Below are 15000 nucleotides of genomic sequence, written 5' to 3' on the forward strand. Positions count from 1 at the left end.
TAGCCGGTCTTTCCTAGTTACGTTGTAGTGACGTCCACGCTCAATTTCAAGTTCATGTGCACTTATTCGCAATCGACATAGTGCTCCTCTGTGTTTAGTATTTTTGCAGCTGATCAGGTAAGGTTGTAATGTATAAGTATTTGCAATTTTGCAATAAAAGGAGAGCCTTGAAATGGTCTCGTTCTTTCTGCTGTTCCAATATTGAACATATTTATCCTGTAGTTTATTCAAGACTGAATATTTTAGTCGCTTAATGCTGAGTGTGCCTTGGTTCTCCCACACGTGGGAGAATCCAATTGAAACCAGTATCTTTTTGATAAAATTAAGCCAAGGAACTTTTTCCAATGAATCCATCGATAACATATCATCATATGCTTGCCTCAAATAGCTATCTTCTTTCGATTCTATGATGTGTACCCAAAATGAGATGACCTGACACACTGCGGTCAGAGAAATGGGGTATCTGCCCAGTTCTGCCAGGACTGGTAACTTAATTGATCTTTTGTGTACGCCCATTAAGCTCCTACAGAAGTTGACATGTACATTTTCTGATGGGCATTTTGCGGAGAGAAAGGCATCAAATTGGTTGAACAGCATAGAGGGCGTGGAGAAGTTTGTCGCAGTTTGATTGAATGGAAACCACACCTCAGCGCCGTAACTGAGAATTGGGGTGACTAAAATGTCAAACAGTTGCGTCATTACATCAATTTTTACTTCTTTCCCTCGCACACTGCGTTTCAGAGCATGCGCTGCTTTATGTCCTTGTTTGGCTAAGTGGTCTTCAGCAAGGTGAAAATTTCCACTCTTATGAAAAATAACTCCCAAGTATTTATATCTATCCGTCGTTTCGATGCAGTTATCGCCACATGAAAAGAGCACTGGTATTTTGGGGTCGTTTTTTTGTGAAAATTACGACTTTTGTTTTGTCCCTGTTGATTTTAAGCCCCCATTGCAGACAGTATTCATGTAGTTGGTCTAGTTTGTTTTGTAGTCCGACTTTTGTTGTCGAGAGCATCACAATGTCATCCGCATATAACAGATAAGGGATCTGAGTCTTGGTTGTTTCATTGATGTATGGTGAGGTGTCATCGTGTATATATTCTCTTATGTCATTAATGAAAATATTGAATAGCGTGGGGCTAATAACATTTCCCTGAAGCACTCCTTTTTTAACTGCGATAGAATCTGTGAACCCCTCGTTTGATTTACCACATACAGTTGAATTTTGGTACATCTCTTTTATAATGTGGAAACATTTTCCATTTATCCCAATTTTGTTTAGTTTCAAAAGAAGTGCATCATGCCATATATTGTCAAATGCTTTATTAAAATCAACAAAACAGCTGTAGAGACGCCCATTTCTTTTATTTAAGGTGTTGTCAATTATCTTTTTCAGGATGAATATGTGATCAGTGGTTCTAGAATGCCTTCTGAAACCAGCCTGCTCTTTTATTAGTAACTCGTTTTGTTCTAGGTATGTTTCAATTCTTCTGTTGATAACTTGACAAAACAGTTTCCCAAAGGTGCTGTTGAGTGTTATACCCCGATAATTGTTAGGATTGGTTGGGTCTCCACTTTTAAAGATAGGAACATTTATTCCGTCTTTCCACTGACTGGGATAAATACCAGTCTGAAATATGGCATTGAATAACTTGCATACAGTAGCACTGATGCTGGACATGCTTGCTTTGAGCATTTCGCTTGTAATTCCGTCTTTACCGGGGGCTTTATTGGTCTTGAGACTCTTTACGGCTCGCATTATTTCAGTCATCGTAAAAGGATTGTCCAGGACAAACACTGGCATAGTCTGTTTTATTCTATCAAGTTCTTTTTGTACGTGTTCTTTCCTAGCTTTATCAACGGGTACTTCACTACTTATCAAGTTTTCTAAATGATTAATCCATTTACCTGCAGATAATGTGTGTCTCTGCGGTTGAGTAGAACTATCTGCATTTTTTAGTTCAGATAGTATTTTCCAAACTTTTTGGGGGTCGTGCTCCATTGCTGTGTTTAAACTTCTCACAAGTTCATTTCTGTACGTCTTTTTTGTTTTCTTTATGGTCTTCTTGTATGCTTTCAGGCAAGAAAAGTATTTATTCTGAATATTTCTGTTAAAAGGATTTCTGCTCAATGCATTCAGTAAAGATCGCACCTCTTTCCTTTGAATGAAACAGTCATGTGTGAACCACTTTTTAGACGGCTTCATTTTCCGTTTCGTGCATCTAATCTTATGTTTGATCGATAAATCGGCCGCTGCAATAATAGTGTTTGTGAGATTTGACACAGAGTTTTCAGTTTCTTCTTTGGCAGTATGTACGTTTCGGAAGTTAACTTTTTCGAGTCCTTCGTTAATAGAGATTATCTTATTTGAAACTGACAAAGTCTTAAGTGCTGATGCTAACTTTTCGGCAGAGCCCTCCTCCCAAAAGAAAGAACGGTTGTATTTTGAGTCTCTTAAAGTGGGACATTCCTTTCTACTGACAGAACTAACAGGGGGTGAACTCTTTCTTGTGACTGGTAGATGAATGAACAATTCGATAGGACAGTGATCTGAAAACATGGTAAGATTTTTGACCTTGCATTTCATCACCTTTCGCATAAGGTCCTGGGAACACGTAAAGTAATCTACGACACTTTTCCCTGTTGGCGAAAAGCATGTGGGGTTACCATGTAAGTCACCAAGAGTTCTCCCATTTAAAATATACATATTATTTTCCATACATAGTTTAACAAACCTTCTTCCATATTTCTGTACTACTTTATCTGACGAACTTCTTTTGTGCACATAATCACATGTGTAGTTAAATGGGATATCATACATATTGTTCTCACCGTCCATCTGGATAAAATCATCTAGCATACCAGTTCGTGCATTGAAGTCACCACACAAAATGACATTACCTTTTGTGGTAAACAGTTCTACATCCTTACCTAGTTGTTCCCATATGTCCCGTGTGTGGTCACGTCCAAAGGAGGAGAATTAAGCCAGGTGTGTGTGTGTGTGTGTGTGTGTGTGTGTGTGTGTGTGTGTGTGTGTGTGTGTGTGTGTGTGTGTGTGTGTAGCCATTACAGTAGTAGTTAGAAGCCAAACTATTCAACAGAACTTGGTAATAGTGTATTGAGAATGATGAAAGGCTTTCATTGCATTAAGTATCAAAGTTTTCAAGTGATTTATCAAGAAAAAAGTAAAAATGGCGAAAACACGAATTCGACAAATGCGGGTTTATGTGAAACATGTACACTTACTGACAGCACAAACATGGCAAAGAATAACGATCTCAGTTTCTATGTACCTCAGTATTAGCTAGTAAAGTTTCAGTCTGACACTTGCAGTTATTTCCATGATGAAAGAAAAGGATTGTCAATGAACGCTTCTGTTCAATGTGTTCTTTCTCTCTCTGCCCCCTGTCCCATCCCCCTAGGCCCCCTCTTTCCCCCTCTGCTGTCTGTCTCTTCAAAGTTCATGTTCAGAAAATACCTGGCTTAAAAGAAATTCATCACAGCAATGCATTTCTCTGTGTGTAGAACTTTTCTGATCCAAGTCAATAGACAGCTTAAAGATCATATCACAACGCTGACATAATTTACATTTGAAACTGCAAAAACTTACTGCACAGTCGAGTGAGGTAGTCTTTCCCATTTTTGATGTTTTAAGCTTTAGGTTAAAACAAAGCAAGACCTTTCTCAAATATATGCAAAACCGTACTGTTTCATTTGACAGCAAGAACCTAAATAAAGGCTAATCTAAATGATTGTGTTGGTGGAAAAATGGCTGTAGTTAAAAAAAAAAAAAAAAAAAAAAAAAAATCAGTGAAGACTGAGATGGCCAACAAAAACATTTAAACGATAAGAATCAGTTACAATTATAAAGCACTTATTCATTCATGGGCTGCAACTCCCATGTTCACTTGTATGTACACAAGTGGGCTTTTACATATATGACTGTTTTTACTCCGCCATGTAGGCAGCCATACTCCGTTTTCAGGGGGGTGCATGCTGGTTGTGTTCTTGTTTCCATAACCCACCGAACGCCGACATGGATTACAGGATATTTAATGTGCGTATTTTGATTTTCTGCTTCCTTATACACAAGCAGGTCTGCACATTATGTTGACCTGGGAGATCAGAAAAACTTCCACCCTTTACTCACCAGGTGCCGTTACCGAGATTTGAACCCAGGACCCACACATTGAAAGTTTAACGCTTTAACCACTCGGCTACTGCGCCCGTCAGTTACAAAGAACTTGAACTACAGTTGTAATTTTCCCTGTATTAAAAAAAAAAATTCATCAATCAGAATTAATTTACACTGTATTATTTGGAATTATTCACCTGTATACACCTTTTCAAAAAGGTATAATACAGACACTTCCAAGTGGTATATTGTTCTGATAAAATATCAAAATGACATAATGGCAGTGTTGGTCTGACATGGTTCAAGTAAACAACGATCCTTAACTGTCGGCTGGTGAATGGGTCTGGATTAGTCATTTGGATGAGACGATAAACCGAGGTCCCGTGCGCAGCATGCACTTAGTGCATGTAAAAGAACCCACAGCAACAAAAGGGTTGTTCCTGTCGATAGGAAAAACAAATAAAACTACATGCAGGAAAAAATACAAAAAAATGGGTGGCGCTGTAGTATGCTCTCCCTGGGGAGAGCAGCCCGAATTTCACACAGAGAAATCTGTTGTGATAAAAAGAAATACAAAAAAGAAAAAAAAAAAAAAAGGAAAAAAAGGTATTCCTGTTTACACTCTAGTCTGACCGCATGTTGCTTGTGATGTGCAGATGTCAATGCCTGGACACAAGAAACTCTGACCAGCTGACCAGTGGACTCCAAGCAAACACATGGCAACACTGCATATCCTGCAAGATGCTGCTCCTTCCTGAAGAAAATGATTGCAGAAAGCCTGATGTTGGTTTTTCTTTTCTCCGTGCAAGAGGCTGCTCCTTTCAAGTCCTGGTGACTTCACGCCAGGTTCCTCCTGTACAGAACTGCAGCTGTTGGTGAACATACAGGTGACTTATTTGATTCTGTCAGTATAATATTTTTTGTGCACATGCTTATTTCAGCAGACTGCATTTCCACATCAGCTGTGGGAATTATATAAATCCTCCATGATATATACCCAACAAATATTCTGCTACATAAAATGAATGTGACTGATGACAATAAATGCACAACATGCAAAAACATGGTAGATTATATTGAACACTTCTTTTTTGAATGCCCAAATGTCAATAATTGTGGGAAAACACTTGAACGTTGTGTAAGCAGTAACATTGAAAAAAACCCGGTACAACTGACAGTAAACAAAGTCTTGTTTGTTTTTCAAAGCAAAGAAATGAACACCTACACAGTAAATACTATAAACAGATTAGTACTTATTGGAAAGATGTGTAAGTATTGCCAAGAAAACAAAAACATGTCCAATCTTTGTAATTTTTTAACAGCAAGTCTTTTGTCGAAAAATACAGTTCATATAGGTACAGGAGAAACATAATGCTGGACAACATTACCAATACTCTGCATATATATGGTACATATCTAAATGTATATGAAACCTGCAATGACATTGTTGACTAAGGTCGTAACAGCAATAATTATTCATCTAATTAATAGACTTATTATTCCTCTTCAGCTCCTTCTTCTCTCAGTACCTATTATTATTATTATATATTGAGAAAGAAGTGGGTGAAATTGTCATATACAAGGCACACAAATGCATAAAGAAACCCAAACGTTTGCGCAGAACATTGAAGTCCATCATTAGAAAACACACACACAAAAGAAGCATTTATGGGTCTGTTCCTATCCTTTTTTCCATTGAGTTCTTTTCCATTTGAATCTTTCACTTTGCTATCATCCATATTATCATTATTGATATTATTATTGTCTTATTCTTTTTTTTCCTTCTTTTCTTTTTGCCAGTGAAAAAAGCCAAATGAGGTCGACTTGAGCAGAGACAAGCCCACGAAGGGATATGATCATACCAGTATTGACAGTGTAGTCAGCGACCCTCGATACACAAGTGGTGTCCCTCAAGAAACACTGAGACTTTCAGGTCTGTTTGGGTTTGGTTTTGTTTGTTCTTTTTGTGTGTTTATTTTTGTCTTCGTGCGAACTACGCAGTATGCAGTGTGGAGAGTGGAAAGGTTTGGGTAGTGTTAATGTCCAAAAGAAAATGAGAAGAGGAACACACACACACACACACACACACACACACACACACACACACACACACACACACACACACACACACACACACAAGCTGCCTCAGTTTTATCAAGCAAATCTCCCTCTCAGCATTTTAAATGTCACATATATTGTCTTACTGATGTCAATATCAGCATGTTGGCAATAGTTGCTGGTGCAAAACTGCACCCCCCCCCCCAACCCCTGGCCCCCCTCCCCTCACCGGTGCCATCCAATTCCTTAACACCTTAACGCTTATAGTTACTGGGCTCGTAGTGTTCCCCTTTCTTGAAGACGGGTGTCACTATGGCTTCTCTCCAGTCCCTCGGCACTGTGCTCTGACGTAGTGAGGTTGTGTAGATGATAGTGAGGACTGGGGCTAACTCTCCTGACAGTTCCTTCAGCACACGTGGTGGGATGTTGTCGGGCCCCGGTGCTTTGCTGGGTTTAGGTTTGCAAGTAAGTTTTTTACTCCTTATCAGCATAAACACGAGGTTTGATCAAGTATTTCATTTCAGTACATTTGCGGCCGGGATCAGTCTAGGCTCAGTTTGCCTCGGTGTCTGCTGAGAGCGTCTACGTTTCGCAGACATAATATATACAGTACAGGAAGATTGTAGTTGACAACTGAATGCAAGGAAGCGCAACAGGTTGACTCAGTGATCTTCAGTAGTGCTACTGACTATACCTACTACTACAACTGACTGAAAACTGAATACAGATGGAGATCCTGGCCCACCAGATAATAGAGAAAATGAGGCACAGACTTAACCCTTATGTTGATACCATCCCACTGTGGGATAAGGGGAAACGAGATGGCACACAGAGCTGCCAAAGATGCCATCTCAAAAGACAACCGTACTGACCTCGGACTATCCCAGAAAGAGGTACAACGCGAAGTTCGAACCGCCGCGTTCGATGTGAGGAACGAACACATGAGAACCCGTTGCCTGAGACACACGGGTGACTCTTCCTCGCGACAACTGTGACAGGGAAGAGAGAGCCTCCGCATGCCACGGGCACACCTCGGAGTCCTGAGAAGGATCAGGACCGAGTGTCGCAGGAACGTCCTTAGTAGACACCAAATGTGCATGTGGCAGCGACGCCACATTTGCACACGCCTTCAGCGAGTGTTCGGCTCTTGCCAACACACTGACCCCACTGATTATGGGTTTATGGACAAACCCACAACCCCAGTGTCCAGGACTTCCTTTAACCCCACCCCACTCTGGGACCTGTGAGTACCCTGACCGACTCTCTCCTGTCCTCGGGCGTTGCCGGCCTCGTGGTTTTAGCCACTGCACCACAGCCGGAGCACGGGAGTGACTCTTACTGCGCGACTGCGAGCGTATGTGCGTGCGAGAGAAGTATACATGGTGGTATGCATGTGTGCGGAGTTTGTGTTTGAATCTGTCAACAGTAAAAGGTCACTTCCCACTGACCGATGGATGACCAGGAACCAACCTGAACGGACCGAACAAGAGCCAGTGAGGACACCCCTCGGACCGCCAGCCAGGACTTCCCCACACAACAGGACCAACGCCTCGACCACGCAGCCAGGAACAACTTGACCTCAAGGGCGAAATGCCATTAGGTCGTTAAACTTACCCACACGGCTACAACTACTACTACTACTACTACTAAATATTGATGTAGGTCTCAATATTGTGCTGAGACTGACAAATGAAAACGCCCCTTTTCAAAAGAGGTAGGTAAAAAGGACACGCAGACCTTGGCACAGAGGAGCTGACGGAGTGCAAAGTGGGCGAAGCGAAAAGAGGGAAGGGAGCTCATTCTGATTGTACGTCCACAGAGAGCGGCATTCAATGTCATACGTCATGAAGGGGGAGAGGGGAGGGGGCGAAGGGGAGGGGGAGGGGAAGGAGAGAGAGAGAGAGAGAGAGAGAGAGCAAACAACAACACACCTGCATTTAATGAAAACCAAAAACCGTTCGCGGTTCCGTGCTGCAGTCAGAAGCATGTACGCCACTGTGTGAATTTCTGTCCACGGATTTAATATAATTAATGTTTTAAGTCCGTGATTTCTGGCCCGCATAACCGGCTCCTGAGCCTCAGCAGTCTTCACCCAGATCGACTTGAGTGTCGTGATATGGGTTCAAATCATCTTAGTGGTTCAAATACAAAGACTGGGACCACCAAAACTGTCGAGCTTTATTCATTCCGAACATCATCCCTGAGAACTGATGTTAGTCAGTGTCCATGTCCGAACGCAGCTGTGACGCCTCCATGAAAATAACTGAAACCTCCTCCAGTCCTCGACCTTCTCGTTAACTGCTTGCCACACATGAAGTATTTTCTTGGCACGCAAACTGACAATGCACACATTCTGGACACGCAAACAGTGCACACAGCTTATGCTAATTCCCGGGAAACCCCAGCTGCACAGTGCAGACAATATGCCTGGACATTCGGGGTCCATGGCGACACAGTGAGCCTGAGAGTGAGGGAGAGGTACTGAGGGGTTATACAGACAGGGTGACAGACAGACAGATAGATAGATATGAGAGAGAGAGAGGCAGGCAGGCAAATAGCAAAAACAGACGCAGACGGTGTTTGGCCGGGTTGGCAAACGAGTTTTTTTCTTTCTTTTTTTTTTAATTAATTTTAAAAACAAAACTACTTCACGAAAAGCTTTACAAATCTTATAAAATAAAATGAAAATTAGAAAAACAAAACGAACAAAAAAACCAAACAACCTTTCCTGCCAATCCTGCCTTTCCCCGACCACACCCACACCTCCACGATTAAGATAGACATCATCACTTAAGTTCTACCCCGGCAAGGCGGGGTATTACCGTGCACACACACACACACACACACAGATGCACACGCGTGCTCGCGCGCGCGCACGCGCGCGCGCACACACATACACACACTCATCAGTACTAGAAAATGACATATCAAGTTGCAAATTTCGGCGGCGCGCGCGCGTGTCTCAGCCGGCCCGTGAATTGAGGGGCCATGCCAACAAGGAGATATAAAAATGTACGTGGGTGGTGACACTGTATCAGCGGAGGACAGAGAGAGAGAGAGAGAGAGAGTGTGTGTGTGTGTGTGTACGTGCGCGCGCGCGTCGATGGGTGGAGAGATTCAAGGGAACCCGAAAGGGAGTTGGAGGCACAGACTTAAAAATAGACTGTATAAATCCGTCGACTGGTGTTGCGGGGAGTGGATGGGAAGGGGCCCCCCCCCGTTTTGTGTCCTGTATATGTACCCTGCTGTGTTTGTGAGGACAGAGCGAGGTGCTGGATTTACTATGGGCACATGACGCGACTGAGAAAGCCGAGCTCCCCAACCAGCCACTACCACTAACACAGTGGACAGGGGGGAACAATCGACGCCTATCAATTTGCCATGGAACCGATTCTGTGACAACTTTTTATGAGTGAAGTAGAGTGAAACTTGACTGACTGACGTGCGAAAGGTGAGTTTATTATTTGTGTGCATTAGTCTAATGGCTAACAGTTTCCTTTTTATAGTATTCTAATTGAACAGAAACTGTTTGCAATACGCGCGCGAAGGTATGTGAGAACCGACATGAAAACTGAGCCGTGTGATCAACCTTTCTGATCAATACTTAGATTTTAAAACGAGGTGAAATCATCAGGCAGAATAATGAACACCATCCTACATTTCCTGACTCAACGCACCATGTTTTTTATTTTCATTATTATTATTATTTAATAACCTTTGCATTAGGGTAGATATGCCATAAAACGAACGATCCAGTCGAAGCGACCATCTCGACGTGTGTATTGTACAGGTAACAGGTTGTTTGATCGTCTAATAATTTTATTGCTCATCTGTTTTTGAAGGCTTTCTCCGATTGGTTGCACCAGGAAAAGTCGTCGAGTCTCTTCTTTTTAACGCTTTCAACGGTTTAAACAGCAGGGGTGCCTGTGGGTAAATGCGAACGATGGGTTTGGGTACATGTGGACACTTAAAATAGAAGCAGGTCTTGAACTCATTAGACATAACATATCATTGAACATCGCACCAGACTGTTGTATTATTGGTTTTGAATACACATGCACACACAAACCCACATTTAAACACACACACACCTCACATCACACACATTTGAGAGCGCTCAGTAATTGAACAGCATCGTTCGCAAATAGAACCACGTCAAAATATCCCAAGGTATGTTTGCAAACGACACTTTCGGAAATTCCTGTCAAAAGTGACGTTCTGATCTGTCACAAACACGCTTTCTTAAATTCTCCCAGCTCTGGAAATGCACAATTCATTCAACATATCAAATCGAATCAGCTATTTTAAACCGTGTCAAAAGTTAAGGTCCTACTCCATGCTTCCCTTGAGTTTTAGGATTTTGAGAGCACGTTTGTGAATCTGGTCGACAGTGGTGCCGCGAAAAGAGAAGAAAGAGCGCGGAAATAGACGGAAAAAAGCTGATGTTCGACTGGTTCTTGGAAATGGATACTCATTAAGGTATCAGAATGAGGTCGAAGCAGGCGAGAAATCGTGAAATGTATGTGATGAGAACGCTTTAAAACAGGACGTACACAAACCGTTCGCAATTATATGCTGTTCGCAATACGGCATACCTTCCCTGTTTGGAGGTGATGGGGGAGGGGGGTGGGGCTAATTGGAAAAAGCGGCTTTCTGATTGGCACAAACGGAATGAACACGTCATTGCAAACGACTTTATGGACCTGACAAGATGCCCACACATTACCTTAGCGACTGAATTTGTATCAAAATGAAGTAAAATAAGCCTCAAAATGGATCATAAAGCCACTGAAAAAAGGATCACAACATCAACTGATGGTAACACCGCGTCAAATGGACGCGAAAATTGCCGCCAGAATAAGTCCCTCAATTTAGAATACTTAAAAAATGAACTGTAATTAGGTATACCTCAATGATAATGATAATCATTATACGCAGGTCGACCGTCAAAAAGAATGCTGCGCGATTATAATGATTATGTGCTGCACTGACAATTTTTCTGTCATCGATTCTGATAGACCTCTACAGTAATGTCTGACACTGTGTCAAACAAATGTGTATTCGTGACGCGCGCGTACTGTAAGTATATATATATATATATATATATATATATATATATGTGTGTGTGTGTGTGTGTGTGTGTGTGTGTGTGTGTGTGTGTGTATTTGTTTTGGAATCCAATACATCTACCACGGCCCTGGGACTGAACCTGAGGGAGGAGGAGGCGTAAAAAAATGGTAGCCATTTAAACGCTTTGTCTCTTGTGCAGAGAAATGCACACACACACACACACACACACACACACACACACACACACACACACACACACACACACACACACACACACACACACACATGAACAGACAGAGAGAAACAATTATACATAGATACACAGAAGTAGATGCACAGACAAATACACACAGTCACACATAAATATACATAGATACTCACACACACACACACACACACACACACACACACACACACACACACACACACACACACACACACACACACACACACACACACAGATCGATGGATGATAATCAGACTGACAGTTAGATAGATAGATAGATAGATAGATAGATAAATGAAAGGCTTACAGGCTGACAGGTTGATAAGGATAGGTATATAGACAGGTAGATAAAAGTTTCAACAGATATATAGAAAGATAGGGAGAAAGCTTACATGTTGACTAAATGGATAGGTAGAAAAAGAGAGATATCCTATCTAGACAGAGAGGTAGACAATAGACAGACTCGTGGCTAACTAGCCAGCTAGAAACAATGCAGAAAGGCATACACACTGAAAGAAAAATAAATGAATAAACAAATAAATGAAGGAGGGGTAAAGAAGCAAGCGAAATATTTGCGTCTAGAAAATTGATGGTCGCACAAAAAAAGGTAATAAAAGCAACAGTCATAAATGTAGAAGATAGCGAAATGTCTCTGCTCACGTCGATCTCTTTTCCCTGTCACACACACACACACACACACACACACACACACACACACACACACACACACGCACGCACGTACGCACGCACACATACACACGCACACGCGCGCGCGCACGCACACGTCACAATCACACACACACACACACGGGCACGGATACACATACAACACCGCCCCCCCCCCCCCAACACACACCCGCTACCCCTTAACTCCCACGTGTCCCTCGATGTCCCATCCACAGCCAGACAGACAGACACACACACACACACACACACACATGCTCCTGCAATGGGCACTGGTGTCACTCACGATACACATTTTCTTCTCTTATCAGGAAGGAAAGAAAACCCATACACCTTGCCAAGGAACCTGTTCAACAACTATGTTAGATGAAAAGTTGGGCGTGGACATTTTCTTTCCCACCCAGTTGATACGGTTATTGAAGAATTCAACGTGAAGAAGAAACTAAACTGAGTCAGCAGAGGCGGGTTGTTTGTGTGTGTGGGTGGGGGGTGCGGTGCGGGGTGGGAGGGGGGCATGGGATGGTGGTGGTGGTGGGGTAGGGTGGGGTGGGGGTGGCATGAAGAATTGAAGGGGCTGGGGGGATGGGGGGAGGATAAAATGGATGGGGGGAGGTGGACCTTGAGATAATACTGTCATCCGTTTGGAGAACAGTCGAACACTTTTATGACAATAGGGGGAGGGGGTAGGAAGGGGGGGGGGGGACAAGGAATTAATTAATGCTGTTGACGGAATAAATCTCTGACCCAAATGGCCAATAAGTCAGCCGCGATACTCAACTCATCAACAGTGGTTTGAAAAAACTGGGAGATGTATCGGAAATCTCAGAACTGTAGAGAATAAGAGTTACGTACACAATGCTACGACCAATTATTTATGTTATTTCATAGCTGATCTGGGTGGTTGAACGGTATCGAGACTGTGGACAAAAACGTTCGTGAAAGTCACGTCTATATATATATATATATATATATATATATATATATATATATATATATATATATATATATATATATATTATTGTCAATGGTCAATATTTACTACCAAAAAAAAGAAAAGAAAAAAGAGCTTTATTGAAGAAATCGGAGAATATGAATAACTGTGCGATTCCTGATCGACATTAAAAATTTTTTTTACAGTTTGCCGATATTTTCGAAATATATATATTCTTTATCTAGTAATTTTGTTGTTTTTCTTTTGCAGAGATAGCTAAATCGCTTTGATCAAGGTTTGAAAGCGTGTTGCGCGAATTTTTCAGTTCAAGCATGATCAACAGTTATCATTAAGAAATGTGACCAAAACAATAATCGACTTTTTATCAGTCACTGCCAGCGTGTAACCATGCTGTTGAACCTGTGATGATAATACGCTGACGCTGCACCCGTCTGCTGATTGGACACATATCCACCAGTACATAATTAATGTTCTTTCTCGACACGCACCGTTGTGCACATACACGTGCAGTGTACACAGAGAGACAGATTATAGAAAGAATAGAACCAGCCTGGTCTTCGCAAACAAAGCAAAAACAAAGCAAGGAACAAAACAAAACGAAATAAAATACGCACACACACGCTCACACACGGGCGCGCACGTACACACACACACACACACACACACACACACACACACACACACACACACGCACACACGCACACACACACACACACACACCACACGCCACAACACCCACCCCACACACACACACACACACCCACACACACGCACACACACACACGCACACACACACGCACACACACACACACAAACACACGCACACAAACACCCTCCCCCCCACACACACACACACACACACACACACACACACACACACACAAATACACGCACACAAACACACACCCCCCACACACACACACACACAAACACACGCACACAAACACCCACCACACTCACACACACACGCGCGCACCCCCCCCCCTCCCACACACACACACACCCCACCCGCCCCCTCCACACACACACAAGTATCGACCGAAGGACGCGGACAGAAAGACAGAACGGAGAAGAGCAGAAGCATGTAGAGGCATCCGGATGATAGGCTACTCCTTAGTTAACTGCCATTGGATTAGACATTTAAGATTACAGTTATGTTCCTTTTTACATGTATGTATTGTAAGTGGAAACTGCTGTTATCTCAGCCGTTTGATCATGTGCGTGTCTGCGTGTTTGTGTGAGTGTTTTTTTTTTTTTTGTTTGTTTATTTATTTTTTGTGGGCTTAGAGTTGATTTCATCAAGATTTTGCGCCTCATAAGTACCACAATTATTATTATTATTATTATTATTATTATTATTATTATTATTATTATTATTGTTATTGTTGTTGTTGTTGTTGTTATTAACAGTTGTAGTATTGAGAGTATGTTACTTTGTGAGGTTTATGCATTTTTAAAAAGAATAATATTAACGATTCTGTTTTATGTTTCTACTACTTTTTATATGCTTTCTTGTTTCACTTTAGGTACTGGACTGTAAAGCGCTTAGAGCTTGCTGATGCTTGTATTATAGCGCTATAAAAAATATTGTTATTATTATTATTATTATTAAGAAAAATAAAATATTAATATTTTCAGAAAGAAAGACCGGAAAGAACATGAAGACACTACAGACCAGTAGTACTGAATGTCAGCACACTGATTCATCAAACAACAGACAGAGGAAGAAAAACCCGTTGTAAAAAAAACACATAAAACCCCCCAAAAAACAACGTCTGGCAGGCATGACATAAGTCTTTCTTCAGCTCTTTTCAAAACAACCCACAGAGGACACAACCAGGAAAAGAAAGGGGAAAAAACCCCAATCAAACCGAG

At 41.9% G+C, this 15000-nt stretch overlaps 1 protein-coding gene across 1 annotated transcript in view; it reads left to right on the top strand.

Moving 5' to 3' along the window:
* The first annotated feature begins 9106 nt into the window (after positions 1 to 9106).
* Positions 9107 to 15000, top strand: part of LOC143280329 (uncharacterized) — a 35809-nt gene continuing 29915 nt past the window's right edge. Inside the window, exons 1-2 of the mRNA XM_076584963.1 lie at positions 9107 to 9644; positions 14764 to 15000. The exon at positions 14764 to 15000 is cut by the window's right edge and continues 715 nt beyond it. The gene's annotated coding sequence lies outside the window, so the exon portion shown is untranslated. The remainder of the gene's footprint in view (positions 9645 to 14763) is intronic.

This window comes from Babylonia areolata, chromosome 3 (assembly GCF_041734735.1).
Source record: "Babylonia areolata isolate BAREFJ2019XMU chromosome 3, ASM4173473v1, whole genome shotgun sequence".
In the NCBI taxonomy this organism is placed as follows: Eukaryota; Metazoa; Mollusca; class Gastropoda; order Neogastropoda; family Buccinidae; genus Babylonia; species Babylonia areolata.